Here is a 23,222-nt window from a genome sequence, read left to right as displayed (position 1 = left end):
GTTCGCACACGTGATTCTTTTCAATGCAAGTCAGCATATATCAATGTTTGCATGTATATTCTCTCTCTCTCTCTCTCTCTCTCTCTCTCTCTGTGTGTGTGTGAGAGAGAGAGAGAGAGAGAGAGAGAGAGAGAGATGAATCCATGTGGATAGCTGACCTTCAGGAAGTTTAGGTGAGTCAAACAAATATTCTGCTGACCTATATGAATCCACTGGTGCAATAACATCGGAAGCATTATGTGAGTAGGCTATGGAAATGGTCAGGAAGAAAAAACACTTAAGTTATTAAGGGAGAGAAGGAGTTAGGAATGCCAGGATTTAAACTGTAGAAATTTCAAATAACTTTTAAGTTCAATAGCTGACTAGCATCTAAGAGAAGAACGACCTGCCTATTTGTTAGTTAGGGTATGTCTTAGGAATTACCCCCAACTTCCCTGTTTGCTTGACTGAAATTTTATATTCTGTATGGTCTTATTAACAAACCGACTTCTTTGGTTGAAATAATCTGGTGTGTCCTGGTGGATAGATCCTGAACTGATGCATTTAACCACACCTGGTTGCCCTGGGGATTTTAGCCAGGGTACTGCACTGGTGTACATTAACCCTGGGGAACTGGTTGGGAAATGGCAGAGGGGTGACTTAAGATTCCCCTTAAGTTTCTCCCCCAACCAGAAACTACTATGAGTCAGAGAATCATAGAATTGTAGAGTTGGAAGGACCTGAGAGGAGGTGAGAGAAGACAGAAGAAGCTGGTGGCTTCCAAGGAAACTGTCAGGAACAGTAACGCCTACAGAATGGTCAGAATTCAGCAAGAAGTACATGACAGAATTTATCATCCCTGATCTCTTACCGCTCCCAGCTTGCCTCTGTGCTGTTACTAATTGTTATTCCGTTGGATGCTCTGCTCTATGCAACAGGCATTTCTGTTGCAGGATAGGCCATTTTACACCTTGCAAAAAACGATGCATGAAGTGAAACTAATAAAAAATGTATTTCCACTTTTGCAGGAGTTTCTGCACAGGCATAACTGTGAGAGCTACTACAGTGTCTGCCCATTACAGCACAGAACAAACTCCCATGCAAGTATTTGCAGAATAGCACTAGCATCTTTTTTCCCCGCTCACAATTATTTTGATCTAAACAATTGTTTTCAGGTAATAACTTTTTTATTATTTTTACATTAACCTAGCGTTTTAGAATTGGAAGGAAATAAAAGGAGAAATATATGCCTTACAAATTTAATTGCTCAGATATTTTAGAGCTTGGGTCAACTTCAGATAAAATCTGGGGGAAATTCAACTAACAAGGAAAAACATTTGTAAGTTTCAAGGAGTCATGGAAAACATACTTCCTGATGTCTGAGACTCTGGTGCATTTGATTTTGACAGCTTACACTGCTGTACCTGCTCATTATGTGGTCCTGTTACTACTGCCAGATATTTTTTGTCAAACAGGAGGAGGTTAGAGGTCTTCAGATCCCATTACACTACTAGAGGTATTATGTTGACTTGTAAAACCTTATACAGCTCAGGAGCTCAATACCTTAAGGATTGCCTCTCCCCATACGAACTGACCCAAATCCTGCGATTGTCATTTGAGGCCCTTCTCTATCTCCCCCATCCCAGAGAACATGGGTAGGCAAACTAAGGCCCAGGGGCTGGATCCGGGCCAATCGCCTTCTAAATCTGGCCCACGGACGGTCTGGTAATCAGCATGTTTTTTACATGAATAGAATGTGTCCTTTCATTTAAAATGCATCTCTGGGATATTTGTAGGGCCTGTCTGGTGTTTTTACATGAGTAGAATGTGTGCTTTTTAAAAAAATGCATCTCTGGGTTATATATGGGGCATAGGAATTCATTCTTTTTTTCCCCCTTCCAAAATATAGTCCGCCTCCCCAAGGTCTGAGGGACAGTGGACTGGCCCCCTGCTGAAAATGTTTGCTGACCCCTGCCAGAGAGGTTCAGAGGGTGGCAACCAGAGAACAGGCCTTTTCTGTGGTGGTACCCCAATTGTGGAATGCTATCCCCAGAGAGGCTCATCTGGCACCATCACTGCATGTCTTTCGGTACCAGGCAAAAACATTCCTCTTAATCCAGGCCTATGGCTATTAAATAATCTGGCCTGTGAAAGTGTATTTGGGGAGGAGGGGAGATGACTGTTATTATGAAAGTTATTTTATTATCAGGTTGTCTGTCAGTATGTTTTTTATTACGTTTTTAAAATTGATATCAACTGAACATTTTGGAAGTCGAACGGGCTTCCGAACAGATTCCATTCGACTTCCAAGGTATGACTGTATAGGGTGCTGTGCTTTAGCACACACTTGGTGGTTTCAGTAAACGGGAGATGCCAGATAGATTCTCATGTATGTCAACACTTGACCTGAATTCTCAGATTTTCAAGCAAAATGAGTGATGGAAGAGCCTCCAGGAATATATCTAATGTTCCTGACCTGAGACTCTGTCATGATTCCCTCCTGTACTTCAGCAGAATGCCGAGTATGCCTCCAGAGAGATGTTCCTATTTTTATATCTGTTTGCAGAATGTTCCTGATTGTTTAGCCACAGTTAGACAAATTTGGGATTAGGACACATGCTCCCTCCCTTCTTTTATGAAGCTAAAATCCCTTCCACCCATCTTGGTTGAGCACCAAGTTTTGCTAGTCTTAGCTATAGCTAACTATGTTGCTGTTTCAACCCTTAACATTGAAGTAGGTTCCTAGGATAAGGGTAAACTATATGCCAGAAGAAAGGTGTGGGTAAGAGTATACACAACCCCATAGCTCACTTCTGGTTCCCTACAACAAATCCTTTTGCATGCTCGTGGCCAGAGAACAACATGCTTACCACTTTTGAGCACTTCTCTAGGTTTTCTGGAAGGCAACCCATTTTATTCATATTTCTAGTATCTAGATACCCATTCTAGTCAACTAGATGCTAATTGTGGAGGGCACCTTGGGTGGTGGTGGTGGGGATAATTTGTGCTCCAGAGAGGAAGCCCAATTGTGAATTTAGGCTGTTGTGATAGGGTTAGAGCCCTACCAGTGTGTAACAGTGTACAAAGAGCAGTGTGTGATCTCAGAAGCACCCATGACAGTCTGGAAGAATGTATGAGACTTGGATGAAGCCTGCATTCCTAGAATGGCTGTCTTCACAACATATGAGGCAGCCACTAGGACAGGCATAGGTGAACTCGGCCCTCCAGATGTTTTGGGACTACAACTCCCATCATCCCTGACCACTGGTCCTGTTAACTAGGGATGATGGGAGTTGTAGTCCCAAAACATCTGGAGGGCCAAGTTTGCCTGCACTAGGACATCATGACTGCTGCCTCCAAGGACTTGAGACTGAATCATAGTAGTATGATTCACCTTTGACAGGCAGGAAGCACCTTCCTTTTGGTAAAGACAAGACTTCTTTGGGAAAGCCATAAAACTAGGCTTGAACAACAAGTCTCCCTTACCCTGCACTGATGTAATTAGTATTAAATGCTGCAGGATCTTTTCTTAGCTTAGCTCTGATAAGGAAAAACATTCTCAGTTCTGGATTCTTTTAGGGAGATTGAATTTTCCTGCTGTGGAAAATGGAACACTTAAGACATTAGCTTCCCCAGTGCTTCCTGGGGCAAAACCTGAAACTGGTTTAGAGCCTTGAACTCTCCTTCCACAGAACTGCAGAAAGGAAAGGCTTTTGCCTGCACCTTCTAGAGCCCTTGAGACTAGTTCTCGCATTTCTTCTTTGCGGCTGACTTTTGAGGAAGAGAACTGTTTCCTCTCCTTCCTATTTGGCTTATGATTTTCATGTCGACAAGACTAAAGAGGCCAGAAAGAAATAGCAAGCTGAGAAATGTTCCATAATGAAAATAATTACTTTGTCCTTTCCAGAAATTTCTTAATGCCTTCAGCTGCAGAATGCTGATCCCTGGCATTTCCCGGGTTCTCTTGTGAGGTTCATTGTGACTTTATGAGTTAATCACGTCAGGAATAGTCATTTTAGCTCTCATGCCTTTAGGAGTAATTACACATTTAAATGATTAAACAAATCAGGAAAAAATATCTACCGCCTAACGAAAGCAGTTAACGCTAAAATCCTTTTTTATATATTAGTATCACAAGTCGTTTGTAAATAACATGTTCATTTTAGAGATGTAAAGAGTTCTGTCATGCCCTATGAAATAAATTATATTTTATTGGTGCCCGGGTGTTTCATAATTTCTATTTATTTGCTGCAAGAGTGGAGAATTAAGATAGAGTAGTTTATTTCACCAAAAGACTGACAAATGGCTCATTAGATACTTATGGAGCTGAAGCTAATTGTATGATTTTTGGGGGGTATTAATTGTCACTGCCTGCTTAACTAACTAATGCTGGTCACAATTATACTGCCCTTACCCTGCACTCTCATTCAGGTTAAAACACTTTGCATGTTAAAAGAAAAGGGACAATATTTTTTGCTAATGTAAACCAAAACATCACTATTTGGATTGGAAGAGCATGTAGGAGGAGTAACAGAGGATTAATGGTTCCCATTGGAGACACCAATGACAGTCATATCCAAATTGCAGTCACCTCACATCAAATAACAGCTTGAATCACAAATATTCCAAGATTCTACTTTCCCCCCACCCCCAGCTACAAATTAAATATAATTTACATTACTTAGGTTTTTTTTTATTTCATCGGAGACATAAGGTCAGAATTGATTGAATATGTACTACCTGCATATAATGATTTCCAGTTTTTTACAATCATGTGCTAATGCTCTACAGTAATGGCCTATGGATGAAGAGACAGATGTACTACCAGTCATTCGCTACACATTTGCATTAACAAATCATCATTTAATTGAAGCCCATCCAACAAGTTTATGCTACTTAAATAAAGTTCCTTTCAATAAAAGATGCCACAATGACACATGGTTGCTAGCTGCAATGAAAGTTTGGTGGGAGGGTGATTTATTTTCAGTTCATAGATTTAGGTGTATATCGAAGATGCATTTATTAATTTGTATTTTGCCGAGAGATAAACCACCTGACAACTAACACAGTGTTCCAAGCTAGTTCCAGTCTGAAATGAGATCATTTACTCTTTGAAATAATTATTTTGTAACACTACAATTTCATGCCTTGCAGGTTTTATCTCCCACACAAATATATAATAGACCACGAATTGTGTGTTAATATTTTTAGGCAAGCTCTAATAATGAGTCTCATATCCTGCTGTTACCAACGTGGACTAATTCTTTTTTTCCTTTAGATGTCTCGTTGCAGACTACAAACTTTGGCACTACAGTTAGAAATCAAGTTGCTTTTCTATAATTTTGATATTATTGTTCATTAAAAAAAAATCAGTCTGGGGAACTATTCTGGTAATTTGCATGACTACAAATTTCAGATGCAGAAGAATACTTTGAATTCTATAATGTATCACAAAAGAGTAAAATCTGAAGGCTGAATGAACGCAACACATTAGTGCAACTAATGCTGCAATCCTAGGCATATTTATTTGGGGGTAACCCTCATTGTATCCAGTGGGACTTACTTCTGAGTCAACAAGTTTAGAATTGCAACGTGAAGTGTTCATCTTGTAAAGATGGGCTTACAGTAGTCTAAATGTATCTATCTTGTTAGCTGCTTTATGCATCCGAAAGTGAGATAAATTTTTGATGATCTCTCTGTCAAATACAACATAGTCACCTGTTTTTACCTGTTCCTGTTTTTATAATGCTGTTTTACTGTTTTTATGGTAAGACGTTGCAGATTTTATGTTATTTTTGTATAATGCTTAGTTTTTTATATTAAGAAATTTAGAAAAGCTCTATAAATAACTCACAAAAGGAGCTGTATTTTAAATTAATATTTGATTCCATCTACACAAAGTAAAGATGAACAAAGGATGCTGGCTGAAATCTTGCATTGCTGACTAATCTCAGTGACTTCAATGATATCTGATTAGTCCACATACAAGATTGCAGTGTCACAGTCTATAGAAAGCATATTAATATGAGTTTGATATCTTGTTGAAACTATTACTACTGAAATCGTATGCTATTGCTGTGTCCTTTTAAACATAAAAGCAATGAATATGCTGCTATTTAAGTCATGTGAAAAGAACAATGAAATGTTTAAAATAAAGACTATTCTGAAGAACAATATTGCAAAATTAGCATGAATGGCATGAAGCAATTGAGGCTGTTTAAAGGCACCTTGTATATAAAATGTATTTTGACCTTCCTTTGAACTATTTTGGAATTCTCAAGTGTGAGTTTTTTACTTGTTGATTCAAGGTAAAATGTCATCATTCAGTGGAATTAAGCTGGTGTATTTTGCAATTCCAAAATTCACAATACAAATGCTCATTTTGATGTTTAAATGATAGTAAAACAAGATCCCCACACTCATTTTTTTAAAAAACAGCACAGAAATCTAACACAATACCAAATAAACACACATACAAAATATCCTACTGTGTCTTGTCTGTATGTTCTCAATGATCTTTTTATATGCTAACTCTGAATAGTAATTACAGATCTTGTAAGTTGGCTTCTGTTTTTCAGAACTATGAGTTGCACATAAAACATGCATTTTCATCACAACAATTACCATTAATCAAAACACTGAGAGCTAATACCACTCAAGTCCAACCTACCGCTGTGCCTAGCAATATATCAAACTGTCTGTTGTCAAACACTCTATACAAACTTAAACAGCCTATCACTGCAAATAACAAAAAAAATGCTTGCTAAGTATTTTTTTTTTTAGTCAAACTGCAATCTTGGTAGTCCATTCCTCAACTGGATTCAGTATTAAGTATATCATCCTAGACAATGATACATTTTCTGGTTTGTGACAGCATTCACACAGTGGAAATTCCCACACATTTGCTAGATTTAACACAAATATTGATAATCTTTATACATTTATTGGTTTGATTATACAGTATCAGTTCATAAATTATTTCCACCACTGAATTACATACATGGAGTAGCTATATAGTTCTCAGTTATCAGAAATGCTTCTTTTATTACTAATAATGTCTGTCTTCAAGGTATGTAAAAGCCTGTTTAAATTAATCCTGGGATACTACTACACTCTCATTAGGGAATGGATATTATCAGAAATCTGCATATATGCAAACAGAAATGAATTCAAAGATAAAAATACTTTACCCACATAAGATCTGCACTAAATCTAAGAATTCATTTGATGTAGCACATAGGGTGAAACTGATACTTCCAAAAGTTTGCATAGATTCCTTGCTTTTCCCAACTAGCAAAATTATCCCGTTTTCCTCATACAGAAACACAACTTCTTATTTCTAACACTGGGAAAGTACTCTGCGCTAGACTTAATCAGTCCGTTTTGCAACCAGCACTCAATAAGAAAACTCGTGAAGGAAGGATGAGGTACAAGTTAGGCTAGGCACAGTGGAATTTAACAAACAGATCAGGCCTTTATTACCAGCAAGCTCCATTATGGATTTGTGAGCTTTGTAAGCCAAGCTCCCCCAAGTATAATTAAAATTTTATTTATGTGTTTGTGACTGTTAACTTCATGTTGCCTCTGCTTGTCCCCCCGCTACCCACACACCCCAATGCGAAATGGCATGCAGAGTTTACAGCTGCAGAGTGCACAATGTGAAATTTATATCTAGACTAAAATATAAGAAAATGTTGGAAAAAATAATAAAGAAAACGTTGCCTATATTTTCAGTCAGCCTGTGCACACAACTAAGACAAGCTGTAAGATTGAAAAAGAGGTATATCGTAGTCAAAAGGGCAAAACATATTCAAATGGTGTATTTTTCACTAGCAAGAATACTATTTATTACATGCTTATACTGTGAACCAGAAAAAGATTCAGTAACTGAGAAAGATGTAGCTTTTCTATATATACTTTGTGCTTCTTTTCAAATCTATTATTAATACAAATGGAGCAGGAAATGGTTTGCACCTTCAAACAAAGCTGTGTTGAAAAAAATCCATTTCTGTAAAAAAACAAGCATCTATACATAACTTCCACCATTTTTATTGTTCGTATTAACCCTTCCTGCGCTCTGTGAGGTAACCTTAATATACCCAACACTTTTTCATAAAACCTTAATCTAAGTAACCGTAGGGGGATCTCTTCTCCCCTTGAAAAACTGCAAATAAAGATGTCAGCTATTGAGTATATTTGTGGCGTCTCCAGCAGCTGCTGTTAAATACCAGCTGGTCTAGCTGATTAAAATTACCTCCGAGTTGGTATTATAAAGATGCCTGGGCAGCATTGCTGTATTAATGGATTATTGAGTGAGCGATGAAAACCTTGGCCAGCTGATGCGTTTTATTACAGATAGGCTTTATGATGTGTAATCACTGCAATTTTTACAACTGGAGAAAATGGGGGGGGGGGGGCAACGAAAAAAACTCACAGAAACCAGTTTGACTGAGTATTTTTGCTATTCTGCTACCTAGCCGTCGGATCATTATTTCTTCTTTGAAAACTAAATCTGTATATTTGTGAAATTAGCACACATGAATGAATTCAGGGAATAGGAACCCCGTACATCATTCCTGATGTACATGAGAAAGACCGAGACTAACTTAACTGTGCGTGGATTTCAATCTTGCATTACCAGAGTCCAACTGGCTGCTTTTCAGTCACGTGATAACTGAATTCCCTTGTATTATTCACGAGGTGGGATACACACAAATACACCCCTTATTCAACAAAGTAGGCTGTATTTTTAGAGCCAATATATATAGCTTCTTCTCTCTCTGTCCTTCCCATAATTATCCCATGGTTTGTTTGTGATGATAATCATGCACTAGGAAAAAGAAAACCTGTTGACCTTTGCAGTGTATGAACATGAGTGTTAAATGGTGTAGTAAAATGTAGTTTACCCTGGGCACAGTGTGTTAGCCAAGAGCCCGTGAGAAAAATCAGTCTTACAAATGTCAGCTTGCTCTGAATAGCTACAAGAGACATACATCGCTCTTGATCCAAAAGAGTTGCTGATGTACATGGAAGGGAACCATGCATGTAGACAGGGATTTCTTGACTGGTTTTGCCAATTTGGAATGTTGGAGGAAACTGATCTTTGCACATTCCTACACAAAATGACCTGATCTACACCTGTCAAATGAATGCAAGTTTTGGAACACAGCATATATATATATTAATCTGCATTTTTTAGCAGAAAATCTCATATATATATATATATATATATATATATATATATATATATGAGATTTTCTGCTAAAAATTGCAGATTAATATGAAAACAGAACAGAATTATGAATAAAAACACGCAGAAGTGACATGGACTTGAAACAGGAATTTGGCCACTCTTGCTGCCAATAATGCAAGTTACTTAAAAATATAATCAGTGGTAATTCTACAGACTTTTTATCTCCCTAAAAAAGAAAAGCAGCAGAATTGAATGTACAAGAATACACTGTATATAGAACGAACAGAGACTTTTTGTCATTTGAGTAATCTGTTCTGATACCTACCTATAATTAAGTCTACTAGTTTAAATAATCATTTCTAGCAGTATAGCCTTTACAGATAGTGAAACAGAAATAAAAGCAAATAGGGTGGGAACACAGTATTTTCAATGGTAAACCATTTTGTACATGGCACAACTCAGCTGCACCTTTTGCTCACTGTGCAACAGAACAAGGTTCTGGAAACTACCTGTAAAGTACTTAGTGCTTTTTTAAATAAACAAAAAGCTTTAGTTGTGAATACAAATGTGGGTTTGTATTATACAGGGGGCCTGAAATGTTTAGGTAACCTCTGCTTAAAGGATTGGCATTTATGCTTACTATGCAGTTGCACAATTAATTATTCCAAAACAGTATTTGCTAAATGAGCCTTTATGAAAAGTCAACATGCTTTGTATTTCTCTGCTAGGAAGCTTGCTCACACATTAGAGGAAAGCCATGTCACAGATGCTAGTTGACATTAATTTCATATTCTTTGACACGGGCAACTCGTATCATCTTATGAATGACAAACTGTCAACGGGTGGGGAGGATTGTTCATTATAGTGCAGTCTTAACTACCTTTTTACAGGCTATGAAGAAACACACCTGCCAGTTTGCCTTAGTGCCTTCCTGGGGCATGAGAATAGTGTTTTTACAGCAGCAGTTAGTGCATTATAACCAAGTGAAATAATCTTGACGTGTCATCAATTTTCTAGCTAATGTAAATATGAACTGATAATGCCACATACGCAAAAAGCTACCACCCACATTTGGTACACCAAAACATCTAGTAAGACCTTCCTTGGCTTCCAGGCTCAGACACCAGCTTAAACTTCAGGACCAGTACATCACAGAATACTTTATAGATTGCTCATGTGTGCTGCACATATCCAGCAGTGCTCCTGGGTTGCTGCACATTCAGCCTCTGGGCTCTTTCAGCAAGTCTCCATGCCTAGCATACTTCTTTGTAGCATTCCGCTCTACTTCATGTTCCATCAAAGCCTCTGGTGGAACAGTTTCCATAAATCCTTCTATACACAACTTCTGGCCTTCTTAGCCCTGACTGTTTGGTTCCCATATAGCTCAGTTGGTAGAGCTTCTCAAGGTTGTGGGTGTTGGACTAAATGACCCTCATAATCCCTTCCAACTCTGCAATTCTATGATATCCATTTGAAAGCTCTACTCTGTTTTTTACATTGATGTCTCATTCATTTTCTTGCAGTAAGAGCTTCATGCTGAGCTTGCCTATTAGCAGTGCTCATGGCTTTGAACACGAGCAGAAACCAAGTTGGGTCTGATGGTCCTCTGTAACATATCTAATGTGTTTACACATATTATACATACGTTGTATAAAGCACACCATGCTATCACTGAGAAGAAAAGGGCAGAGATTTGAACCATTACATTCAGAGACGACAAAGAATCTAAAAGCCCGTGTTAGCATGAAAAGGACTGGCAATGTCATAAATACCTATGCTATATTTTATAGTGCATTAAATGCATGGTTTTAAAACAACATTCAGTAACAATTTACAATTAAAACGTATTGGAAAACTGGGAATACTGCCATTTGTTTTTGTTTCTTCTGATGTGGATAGCCCCCGTTCCTCAAACTGTATGGCTGTTACCTAGGAAACTGCCTGGAAGCAATATAATTGGATGGATTTTCAAAGTGATTGTCAGAATTGTGGGCAGAGTTTCAGATGGAAGATCCATGGTGCTATCATGGCCTAAGTTCAAATTTGTCCTGTAAAAAATTACAATATCAAAAACTCTAAGCAGCTCAGATGAGAGATTCTGCAATCATCATCTGAAAAATATACTAAGCAGGCACAAATGTGTATTTATGTACTGTAGTAGAAGGTTACTAAAAGATCCAATAAGAAAAGAAAAGAAAACCCACTGCCTTGCAGATGTGTATAAAATGAACCATTTGCGGTTAAAAGGAAGTGCCAGATTAATTGCATGCAACCCATTTGTTACTTTACCATTTCATTTGCCTTGATACCAAAATATTTAATTTTGTATTATTTTCTCTCTCAAGTTGCTTTCCATTTTTCATATTTTTTTTTAAAAAATGGTGGTGTTTGCATATTTAGAGCCACAACAAGATCATATAATTTCATTTGTATTTCTATAGGGCATAATCTAGAAATTATATAGGATCTCATCTCTTGTAGCAATGTGTAAACAAAGCAAGAGCCAGCTAAAAGGAAAGGAAGAACAAGAAAAATCTGTCATGAACCTGCATCTAAAAAGGTATAATTTGGCTATGTCAAAGTGTTTTCTGATCAATATATCTCCTCTTCAATAACACTGCTTACTTTTATTTTTAGAACCTGAAGTAAAAAACAAAACAAAACAAGAACAATCAAATCAGATTTCAAGGCTACCGTAAGTTTGCCAGCAAATATATGTGCCTATAAGTTACTTTTAAACAAATCAGTAAGTTGTGATTTCCAAAGAGGAGTTTCCCCTCTTCATTGCTTTATTAGCATCCAGCAAGGGGTATCTCTGATTTACTATTTCATGGCCATCCAAAGCTGAGATGTTACTTGGGCCACAAAGGCAACCATTATCTTCGTGAAAAGAGTAGGGAGAGGAGGCCCATCTGAAGGAGACAGCTTTGTATTGGAAATGGTGGGGTCCTATGGCAAACTGGAGGTATTTGTGGCAGCTTGGTTGGAAAAGAATGAGGAGGTATGCATCCTGTAGGTTGATGGATATAAGTCTTTGATGTGGAGGGATTTCTTGGCTGAATAAAGGGAATTCGTCTTGAATCCTTTTTTGAAGACCACCTGTTAATTGAGTTATTTGAGATCCAGGACCAGAAGTGTTGGTCCTTGTTTGGCATGATGAAGAATATAGAGTGGATGTCAAAGCAGAACTCTACTGGAAGTACCTATTCTATGGCTCCCATGTTGAGAAGGTATCATATGAAATCCCACGCAATGCAATGTTGTCTGGGGCAAGTAACACTGGTGATGATCCTGTAGCCCTGTGATATAATGTTGAGAAATCAGTGGTCTGCAGTTGTATCTTGCCAGGCATTGATGAATGTCTGGAGCCTACCCACACCTGTCTGATACTCATGTGATTGTTTCCATTTACTGGTGTACCAGGTGGGTGGGGTTTGGAGGACCCAAACTTGTTTCCCTGACACCATCTGGGGAAGTGGCGGTGCTTGTTCCAGGATGGCTTGGATTTGTAGTTGTGGTGCTTGCCGTCTAAGTGGTAGTTCCAAAAGAACTAATTCGCCTGGTAAGATGTATAACATGTAGAGTAGCACCTCACATCTTGTTGAGTGACCAGGACCTTCATCTACAGAGGTGCTCCAGGGTCTTTTCACCAAACAGTTTCCACCTACAAAGGGTGCTGTGAAGAAACTGATCTTGTATGTTTTGTCTACTTCCCAGAGTTTCAGTCACTGCGACCTGCAAGTTACCACACCTGCTGCCATTGAGCACACTGTGAACTGGGTGAAGTCCTAGGTGGCTTCTGCCACAAATGCCGCTGACCTGGATATTTTGAGTAGTGTCTTGTAGACACAGTCGGGATCCTGATTCGGTTTTGCAATGTGGTCTTCAAGAGGTCAATGATCTCAATATCCAGGATTTGATAATTGTTGGTTAGTTGGACCAACTTTTTGTATTGTGTGGGAGTATCCCATCCTGTTTTAGTGATTCTCTTGAATAGCCTGGCGCTGGTACAAATTTAGAAGAAGGTTGGGTCTCAGGAAACACCACTGCCCCCTTGGAAGGAGCGGGGGTAGGTTCAGATGACTTAGCATTAAGGTCTAGTGCTGCTCCTGAGAGACAGAGGTGTGGCATATTATGAGCGTCTTGAAATAAGCAAAGAGATAGCTGTTTGTCCACCACAGAACTACCATTCCATTCCCTTTCTTCCACATCCTGAAAGGCAAAGAGGTCAGACCCTATGGAGGATATTGCCCAAGAGCTGTCAGGTTCCCCAGTATTGGTAGATGGTAATGTGATCACTGCAGATGACAGCAGTCACGAAATTAAAAGATGCCTGCTTCTTGGGAGAAAAGCAATGACAAACCTAGACAGCATCTTAAAAAGCAGAGACATCACCTTGCTGAGAATGGTCCATATAGTTAAAACTATGGTTTTCCCAGTAGTGATGTATGGAAGTGAAAGCTGGACCATAAAGAAGGCTGATCGCCAAAGAATTGATGCTTTTGAATTATGGTGCTGGAGGAGACTCTTGAGAGTTCTATGGACTGCAAGAAGATCAAACCTATCCATTCTGAAGGAAATCAGCCCTGAGTGCTCACTGGAAGGACAGATCATGAAGCTGAGGCTCCAATACTTTGGCCACCTCATGAGAAGAGAAGACTCCCTGGAAAAGACCCTGATGTTGGGAAAGATTGAGGGCACAAGAAGAAGGGGACGACAGAGGACGAGATGGTTGGACAGTGTTTTCAAAGCTACCAACATGAGTTTGACCAAACTGCGGGAGGCAGTGGAAGACAGGAGTGCCTGGCGTGCTCTGGTCCATGGGGTCATGAAAAGTCGGACACGACTAAACAACAATGTGAAAGGATTAGGCAGGGACGACGACAGGATCTTGTTCTAGGCTGAAGCATGCGGCAAGGATTAGGCAAGGAGGGCAGCGGTGGATCTGCCTACTTCCAATAATATGCAGCCAAGCAGGGCTTGTGTATGTCCTTTGTGAGTTGGAAGCCCACTGGTGTTGTATCAGGAATGGGTGTGGTAAAGTCCTGGGTCCCTGTTTGTGGAGACAATGGAGAGGAAGCTGGAGTATCCTCAAAGCCCATAATTTGTCCTGCTCAGAGGGTAGCAGAGTGGGTGGGCTGTAGTTGAGCTGGGTCTACAATGCACAAGTGATTTTTTTTTTCATATTTGATGTGCCAACCCTTCAATCACTTGCTGGTTGAGGTTGTTTCGCAGCTGGCCTTGCAATGCCGAAACAAACATCCTGTTTGACAACTGGAGTATGGATTTTATTGGCCATCCAGGCTGAACCCACAGGGTATTGGAAGAGATGTCATGCCTGAGTCAGTCACTGCACTCTGTCAGGCAGGAGGGAGAGGCGGCTATGACCTTACCAGTTCTCCAAGGAGGTGAGCTCTCCTGGCCTTGTCCTGCTGCTAGGCTGCTTTGTCTTTTTGGTGGCCTTGTGGACTGCTGTGGAGTCAGTGTCACTGGTAGAGGCTGGTCTGAAACATCTTTGTTTGATAAGCGGCTGGAGGGGTGACTGTGTTGGAACGGCCATACGCAACCTTCAAGAGGAAGCGGTGGGTCCCTAGGTCTCAGCTGGGCCTGCTTCAGTGTGTTGTACCTGTCTAGCTCACAATCTAGAATCTACATTTGCCATGTGACCAGGATAACAGAGCCATGAGGATGTGGAGAGGCCACAGCAACAGTCTTCTTCTCTGATTGGGCTGAAATCCCAACACTCTGGGGTCAAGGTGCATGTCCAGGAGCAAATCAGTCAGGCTACAAAGGTGCCATGGCAGAAACCCCCTGAGAATGATTTTTGGGGTCTTTTTTTCTTGTTTGAGGAGAAAAGGAATTAGGAAAGGATGTGGTTAAGACAGAAAAGGGTGGGAGGTAGTCTGTCTCTTTAGAGAAGGGAAGACTATATGGAAAGAAGAGTACAAAAACAATAGGTACAGGAGAAAAGTAAAAAATATATAGTTTAAAGGAGAAGCTGAATAAACAATCCTAAAGATGAAGAAAAGTATGGTAACAAAGAGCGATGTGACTGGATCATTGGAAGGCAAGAGCAAAAACTGAATGGGAGCCGCCTACTTCCCAGGAAGTTCTTCTCCTGCCTTCATCCACCAGGTGGAGCCAAACCCCCTATGATGTCAATGGGAAAACTTTATTAAATGTATAAGGATGAGCCCAGGAAACACTTCTATGAAATGGCTGCATTGGCTTCATGGTGCAATTCTGTACATGTCTATGCAGTAGGAAGCTGCACTGAATTCAGTGGGGCTTACTTACTTGAAAGAAAGAGTGTAGAATTGACTTAATTTGCCAGAATAGGCTATACATCGAGGATAATTCTTCAAGATTTTTTTTCCAGCTGGCATCTCCTCTGCTTTCATAGAAAGCAATATCATTGCAGGTAAAATTCAAAACATTTGAAAATTAAGCGAAAAGATAACTAGTAAATATCAGCCCACAAACAAATATTCATTTCAACTCGTGTTTTTAAAATAGCTTTAGAGCCATCATTTTTGTGTTTAATGCATGGGTTATACACATAATAAAGTAAGAATCTTTACCACTGGGAGCAATAACAGTAATTTTAACAAATTATTCCTTTTCATTACAATATGGTATTTTAACTGTTTGTATTAAGTAAGTTTCTCTGCATCTTTCAATCAATCAGTTTTACTGATGGGCCTGCTTGTATTTCCATAGTAACGTCTCAAGCTCATGTAAGTAAATATTTTCGTACATACTGTTAAATTATTAGCACATTGTATGCATCAAAGCTGAAAGATAATACAGAGTTAAGTTTTGCAAAGTTTATTTATTGATCTGTAAGAACAATCCCAGTTAAATTACCATAAACCTCAACATCACAACAACTGCTAATCCAGCTAATAGGAATTAAGGGACATAGAAGATACATAATAAGCATCTGGGGGATATAGAATTTATCCCATGAGTGCAGTAAAGGAATCATAATTTAAGAGTGCTGAAGCCCTTGTGCATCATGAAGGTCCTTCCTCACAAGTGACATTAATTGCATAGCCCACAGATGCTTATTATGCATTCTAGATCACTGCAAAGAAAAATATTCATTTAAAATGTAAAGGTTTAATGCTATTTTAAGTATAATGCAACACAGCTGCTTGGTGATGTCACAGGCAAGGCTGAATAACATAATTCTGAAGCACCATTTAGAAGCTCACCACTGGCATAAAAGGTATATAAAAGCACACCTCAAATGTTTAGCAAAGGATGACACACACTTGTTTTTTGCATATGAAAGATGTGACTGCAGGATGTCTCAACAGTGATTGCAGGAGGCCTCACCAGAACATACTGAAGTTTATATTTATAATGACCCTGTACATGAAGCACACTGAATAGGCAACACGGTTGTGCAGACCTGAAAAACTGGTCTTATGCCTCCCACTGTCACCTGAATGTGTTGTAAGATATCTTTTTAGAAAAGAACAAGTTATTCTTATTAATAAGCTTCTGGGGGCATATTTTAGCAAAACAAATTAAGTTCTCTAACGTATTGTTTTAACCATACTAATACAAGTATGTAGCTGGGTTGTCTAGTGAAGATTTCCTGCAGGCAGTAAGCCGGTTCTTTTATGTAGTGAGGGTTGAGGGTCACATTCTGCAGCAGTCTTCATCGACCTAGTGCTCTCTGGATATTTTGGAACACAACTCCTATAATTCCCAGCCACTATGTCAATGGGCCAGGCATGATGGGAGTGGGAGTCCAAAATATCTCAAGTGCCCAGTGTTTGCCCTACATAATGATTTTCTCTTCTTGGAGTGATCCCACAGGTCAGTGAAACACACTTACACACATCACTACATAACCATGGCAATAACAAATGTCAGAAGGCGGTGCCAGCGTTGGGATGGTTGTGCTAAGTCTCTTCAGAGTTTTTGGCATATCTGCATCTGATTCCCATAGATACAGATCTTTCCCATACACAGTCTTTGTTGGGATAATTTTTTGATGCCGATTTATAATCCTCTCCCTGCCACTCATGATCATAGCTCAACTGTGCAGTTTGTAAGTTTAGGATAACTGAGTAGTGTTGGGCTGGTATTTTCAACCAACAATAGCCACACACACACACACACACACACACACACACACATACAAAGCCAACATGAGTTATTAGTAAGCACAGTTAGCACGTGCCGGCTGTCAATTAGTGTGGAAACATCCCTAATTACCCCCAAACTGATCCAAACTAATTTGCAGGCAAAAGCTGTGTACCCTTAGAGATGGTTTTAAGTTTGTCAGCACTTGGGAAACACAACTTACATTCCACACAATATACTTCCATCAGGTTATCCCTTCCCTCAGTTGCAAACACAATTCTGTATTGTTCTGCTCCTTGAATGTGGTGGCAGATACTCTTAAGCGGTACTGAGATTCCTAGTCGGTGCAGTATTGGTCTTAAGAAAGTTTTTCTCTAGCGCAGAACAGATACTGAAGGTTTAAATACTTTAGCACTCAGTTTGACTAAAGCAGGCTCCTCATTAAAGTTTCTATCCTGACAGATGTGGAAAAGGGAAACTCGCTCCCCGCCCCCCCCGCAAGATTAATGAAAACCATTGTGTGACTCACCCATTCTAAATGGTAGCACAATTTACGATACTGCTTTCACAGAGCAGGATTCCCCCCCCCCCCATTACATATGCTCTTTGTTTACACTGACGTGTGATTATTCAAACCCAACAATACATGCTGCAAAAAAATGAACTGACGACAATCGTACAGATCTCCATTCCTAGTTCTATAAAAGGACTGGAATATATTTCTCAGTCAATAAATGTTAAAAATTATTATCATAATAATTTACTGTATAAAAGCAAATTTAAATAAGATTAAACATATTTACATAATATCAATGCTTTAGTAACACACATTTTTAATATGCAATTCAGATTTAAAACAGAGTTACTGTTTTGAAAAGCTTACTCTTAAATTACAAATTAGCAGCTTTTCTCCTAGGAGATTTACTGGTCCTAATATGTTCAGGAGAGATTTTCTTGACTATCTTAACTTTATAAAGTGATTGTGGATGCAAATCTACATCCTGTGGACGATAGTGGTGAAACTCTTAAGTGATTTCTAGGGTAAGTCTCCCCCCCCCCATATAAACCTTTCCATTTATGGGATTGTGAAGAGAAATGTGTGAACTGGAATGAACACTAAACAACATACAGTACCCAGTAGTCATTTCCAAGAAAATGCCTGAAAACGTGCATTCTTTCTCCTCCCATGTGAACAGACTAGATCACATTGAAGTTTATCCACACAATCTCATACATGGAGGGGAAAAAACAAGTAACCAGTCTGCACATACAATCTTCACTTTATTATCTTTAAGTCTAAACCTGAAGGGCTGTAGTGATCCTATTTCCAGGGTGCTAAATGAAATGCCACATAATTATCCCAACAACTCTTTCACTTTATTTCATTTATATTTGCACAAGCCGAAATAGTGTCAACCCTGTATTACACATATAACTGTTTTCTTCATTCTGCAAAGATCCACCCAACTCATTTATGCTTCTGATTCTTTGTAGGAAAAAAATATTTATCAAAATATCCTTTTTGAATACGGAGGTAGACTGATCTTTATTTTAGGTTGGGTTGGAGGAAAAGAAATGAATGAATGGACCTTGCTTACCTATAACAGCAGTTCTGCTGAGGTACATTTAATTCAGCATCTTGTTTTCCTATAATGACCAACAATATGCAGTTCTTCTAAATACACATGAAAGGATATAAGGCTGCATCCTTATGCATTGGTTTGTTGCTCATCTTAGCACAAAGTAGTCACTTAGATTGAGCTACTTGTTACCCAACATACTGCTTGCTTATCACTAGCTAAGCACAGCTACATTAGGAATCATTTAAAGCAGTCTTAGGATATAGCAAGTATCTATATATGTTGTTAAAATCATTCTGCAGCCACAGGAGTGAAGTTCCTAAAAGTTCTAACTCCTACTATGGTTTGGAAAAAACTGAGGTCAAAACTGTGAATTATCATTTTATAGTATGCTTCCCTAGCATCAACACTGTGTGTGAATGGAAGAGACATTCATTCTAGCAGCCTATGACCAGCTTTCACTCTGTGCACTATGATGCACAAAGCTCCTAAAAGAAAATGTTAATATGCTGGTGGCAAACATCTTCTAAATCACAACAGTCCTCAAAGTGAAAATTAAGTTTCATGTAACTTTGATTCTTCTTCTGCTTCCAAAACAGTACTATCTGATTGTGGCAAACAATTCCATTATAACTGGATTAAAGATACATGTTTTAAGGAACTTATTGCCTTATTTGCTTTTTGTGTGCAATATGACCCACAAATCTCATGTAACTCCTTTTATGTACATCTGTTTTATTTCTTTTTTCACACTAGCAGTCATATACAGTGGTACCTTGGGTTATAGACGCTTCAGGTTACAGACTCCGCTAACCCAGAAATAGTACCTCGGGTTAAGAACTTTGCTTCAGGGTAAGAACAGAAATCGCGTGGCAGCAGCAGCGGGAGGCCCCATTAGCTAAAGTGGTACCTCAGGTTAAGAACAGTTTCAGGTTAAGAACGGACCTCCAGAACTAATTAAGTTCTTAACCTGAGGTACCACTGTAACATCATTCCTGGGTAGCTTAGTAGAAGGATCCATTCTTGTGATCAGTACTGTGAGATTACTATGCTACCTTGTGCAGTCACATCAAATATAACAATTCAAAGAGTAGCAAAAACAGTCTTCCAAATATCCTGGAATATATTTCTTGAATATTCATAATAAAAACTCACATGGTCAAAGGTCTTCATCTAGCCCAGCTTTTCACTTTAATTTCCAGTGCTCAGCAATGTTAAAGTTGGCAGTCTTTTCACCCCCAGGACATTTTGACAAGAGGTGAAATGAAAGTTTACTTGCCAGGCATCTATTCCGACTATATGTTACTTTCAGCACTTGAGACTGAAGGCACATCACCTGCATCTAGGAGTAACATGACAAATCTGTATTCTATCCTCACAGCTACTCAGTTCTATTCATTAACATCTCAGCATATAATTAAGTGGCAAGAGAATAGAACTCAAATGGATACTTCCCATTTCTCAACCCATCTTTCATCCTACTTATATACCAATCACTTTTGACACCATATGCAGGAAAGCAAATTACTGAACAAAGTCTAAATCCATATTTAAGCTAAAGTGGATCAAGAATATCAATTACATTATCTCTTTTCATCTGACACACACGAGCCCTCCGCTGCACAAAAGGCTAAAGGAAGCATACCTGATAGAATTTAGAATACATACAGATTCTGTGACTAAATTATAACAACCTATAAAGGCAATATAAATATTCTGAGTAATTTGTGGGTTTGCTTGTCTTTACTAACAATTAGTTACGACAGCTAACCGAACCCTCCACATGCAGAGACAGTGTATCTTTGAATGCCAGTTGCTGCGGACAGGATTTGCAAGCTTCCTAGAATGACTGACTAGACACTGCTGGAAACAGAGTACAGTGGTACCTCGGGTTACATATGCTTCAGGTTACAGACTCTGCTAATCCAGAAATAATACCTCAGGTTAAGAACTTTGCTTCAGGATGAGAACAGAAATCATTCTCTGGTGGCGTGGCGGCAGCAGGAGGCCCCATTAGCTAAAGTGGTGCTTCGGGTTAAGAACAGTTTCAGGTTAAGAACGGACCTCTGGAACGAATTAAGTACTTAACCTGAGGTACCACTGTACAGGCAACTCCCCATTTACGTGTGTTCTATTTGTGTGAGACCGAGCACACGTGCAGCGCCAGTTTAGAGATCCACTGAGGAGCTTACTTTATACTTCTCATGTGTCTATTATGTAGCACAGACACAGTGCAACACTTTGGTTTCAAAACACTGCCTCCACTTTTTGAAGTAAATAATAATAATCATTCAAAACATACAATAGCATGGGGAAAAACAGCACAGACTGGTTCACTTAACAGCTCCCTTCAAACTTCTCCTGTAGCTGTGTACAACACCTGCCCTCATGTTTGTACTACAAGTGCTAGCAACTATACAAGGCACAAAGTGGCTCGCAATAATTACTTTGCACTATAACTTATTAGATTTAAGGGTCAGAGAAATTAACATTTAAATACCATTTAATCTAGGGCATTAATCATTGTTAGCTCATATAACTGTACAATTACACTGAATATTCAATCTGTCAGCATTTTATAGGATCTAATCCTTTCATTGACTTTTATTTCATCTGGAAGTAAGACATCTATGCATTTTTATAAGCAGATCGTTTTATAAACACAAAGGAGCAAAATGGCATGTAAAAAGATGGTTTTACAAATATTGCAGATATGGTAGTTTGGGTACCTGATCTATATGTGCATCTTTTAATAAATTGAGGCCTTTGACTGAGGCTCTGCTCTGCAAACCCTCAGCATCTTAAAGTACGCACATGGGGTTGTGGGAAATGATGTTTTCAGCCATTGTGTCCAGGCTTTTGTACCCTCTTCACAGAGATATCCACCTGTCTCCTCTCTCCTTACCTTCTGGCACTGTCTAGATATTTTTCGTTTGTTTGCAGACACAACAGCTATTATGCCCTTTGCTTGTTCTTTTTTTTTTTTTTATTATTAAATATTTATTGGTATTTTCAAAAAACACACAACAAACAAAAACAAAAAAAAATAAACAAAATATTCGAAACTAAACAAAAAAAAATAGAAAAAACACATACAGTTTCTGATACTTATTTTCCTCAACCTTGTTTCTCAGACCTCCTCACACCTCCCCTTCTTGTATTCCAATTTAAATTGTCAATTCAGCAAGTCCTTAACTTATTTCTTCACCTTAACTTAAACATTTATTCTAACATACTGTTATTTTACTTTACTTCTTTTTTCCATTTCCTCCATTTATTTTTAACAGCCTTATTCTCACTTAGTTTAAAAAAAAAAAAAGGAAAAAAAACCAATTTCACCTTATTAAAATTACACATCAATACTTATACCTCATTAATTTATTCTTGAACCTTTTTCCTAAGGTCGACCAAAATTTCCCTTCCACGGTTTACCCAATTTCCTTACCACTAACAAAATATAAAACAAACAAAGCAATGCAAATTATCCTTATGTACCCTTTGGATTCCCAACCTCCACCCACCCTTCTCCCGGTTCCAGTCCCCAACCAATATCCATCAGTCTTTATATTATTTATTTAGCCTGGAGATCTCAGGTCCGAGGCCCTTATGTCTCTCTCAGTTCCTTTCTGCCGGTCTCTTTGATAGACCTTGATGTTAAGCCCCAGGTCTCGGAGGGGCTCCGGCCCAACAGAATCGGTGTTGCTTCTAGCCAGTCCTCCATACTTAAAAGCAAGAGCAAAGCCTATGGGGTATTCCAACTCTTGTTTCAAATTTCTTTCAAATCCAAATGTCCCCACAGCTCCAGCTTCCACCTTCAACAAATTTATAATCCTCAGGTCTTCAGATCTCCTCAAAAGAGGATCTCTCCATTTTCCAAATTCCCAATCAAACCAGGCTTTCCGCATCCAGTTTTTATTGTCCTTTTTTATCATCATGTCAGGCCTCATATTGTAGCTCTCCTTTGACTCCTGCAAGCCTCCATCTCCTCCTTCGTTTTCTTCAAAAAGAACATATTGCTCCATCGTGTCTACGCTTTCGGTTTCATTTATTTGTTCAGTTGAATAGGCTTCCTGTTTCAAATCCTTATCAGACTCCAAGCTGTTGTTTACTGTCCAGTGTAATAGCGCTACCTCTGTAGACAAAGCATCGTACTCATCTTGTAAGTTTCCCAAGAGAACCAATGCTCTGTCCAATTCTGCTTGGAATTTAGACACTCCAGCCATTTTTGTAATGTAGTATCCTTGTTACCCCTCTAGGGGGATTTAATTCCTTGATCTTCCTTTCAGCTCAAAAACCAAAAGTCCAGTTTATTGTATCAACCTTATTTTCAACAAGTTATCCCGAATAAACCAGCCAAAACAGCAGAAACA

The 23,222-nt window shown here is 38.9% G+C and overlaps 1 protein-coding gene and 1 long non-coding RNA gene across 30 annotated transcripts in view; one reads left to right on the top strand and one right to left on the bottom strand.

The window, feature by feature from the left end:
* Window positions 1-9,304, top strand: part of LOC310745643 — a 56,991-nt gene extending 47,687 nt beyond the window's left edge. The window contains exon 3 of the long non-coding RNA XR_014540268.1: window positions 9,254-9,304. This is a non-coding gene — a long non-coding RNA (uncharacterized lncRNA). The remainder of the gene's footprint in view (window positions 1-9,253) is intronic.
* TBC1D5 (TBC1 domain family member 5) overlaps window positions 1-23,222 on the bottom strand; it is a 248,346-nt gene that overhangs the window by 66,161 nt on the left and 158,963 nt on the right. The gene's annotated exons all lie outside the window — the stretch shown is intronic.

The sequence above is a fragment of the Podarcis filfolensis genome (genome assembly GCF_964270895.1).
Source record: "Podarcis filfolensis genome assembly, chromosome: 12".
Lineage (NCBI taxonomy): Eukaryota > Metazoa > Chordata > Lepidosauria > Squamata > Lacertidae > Podarcis > Podarcis filfolensis.
The sequence above is the reverse complement of the archived record's forward strand: the minus strand, read 5'-3'. Positions and strand labels throughout refer to the sequence as shown.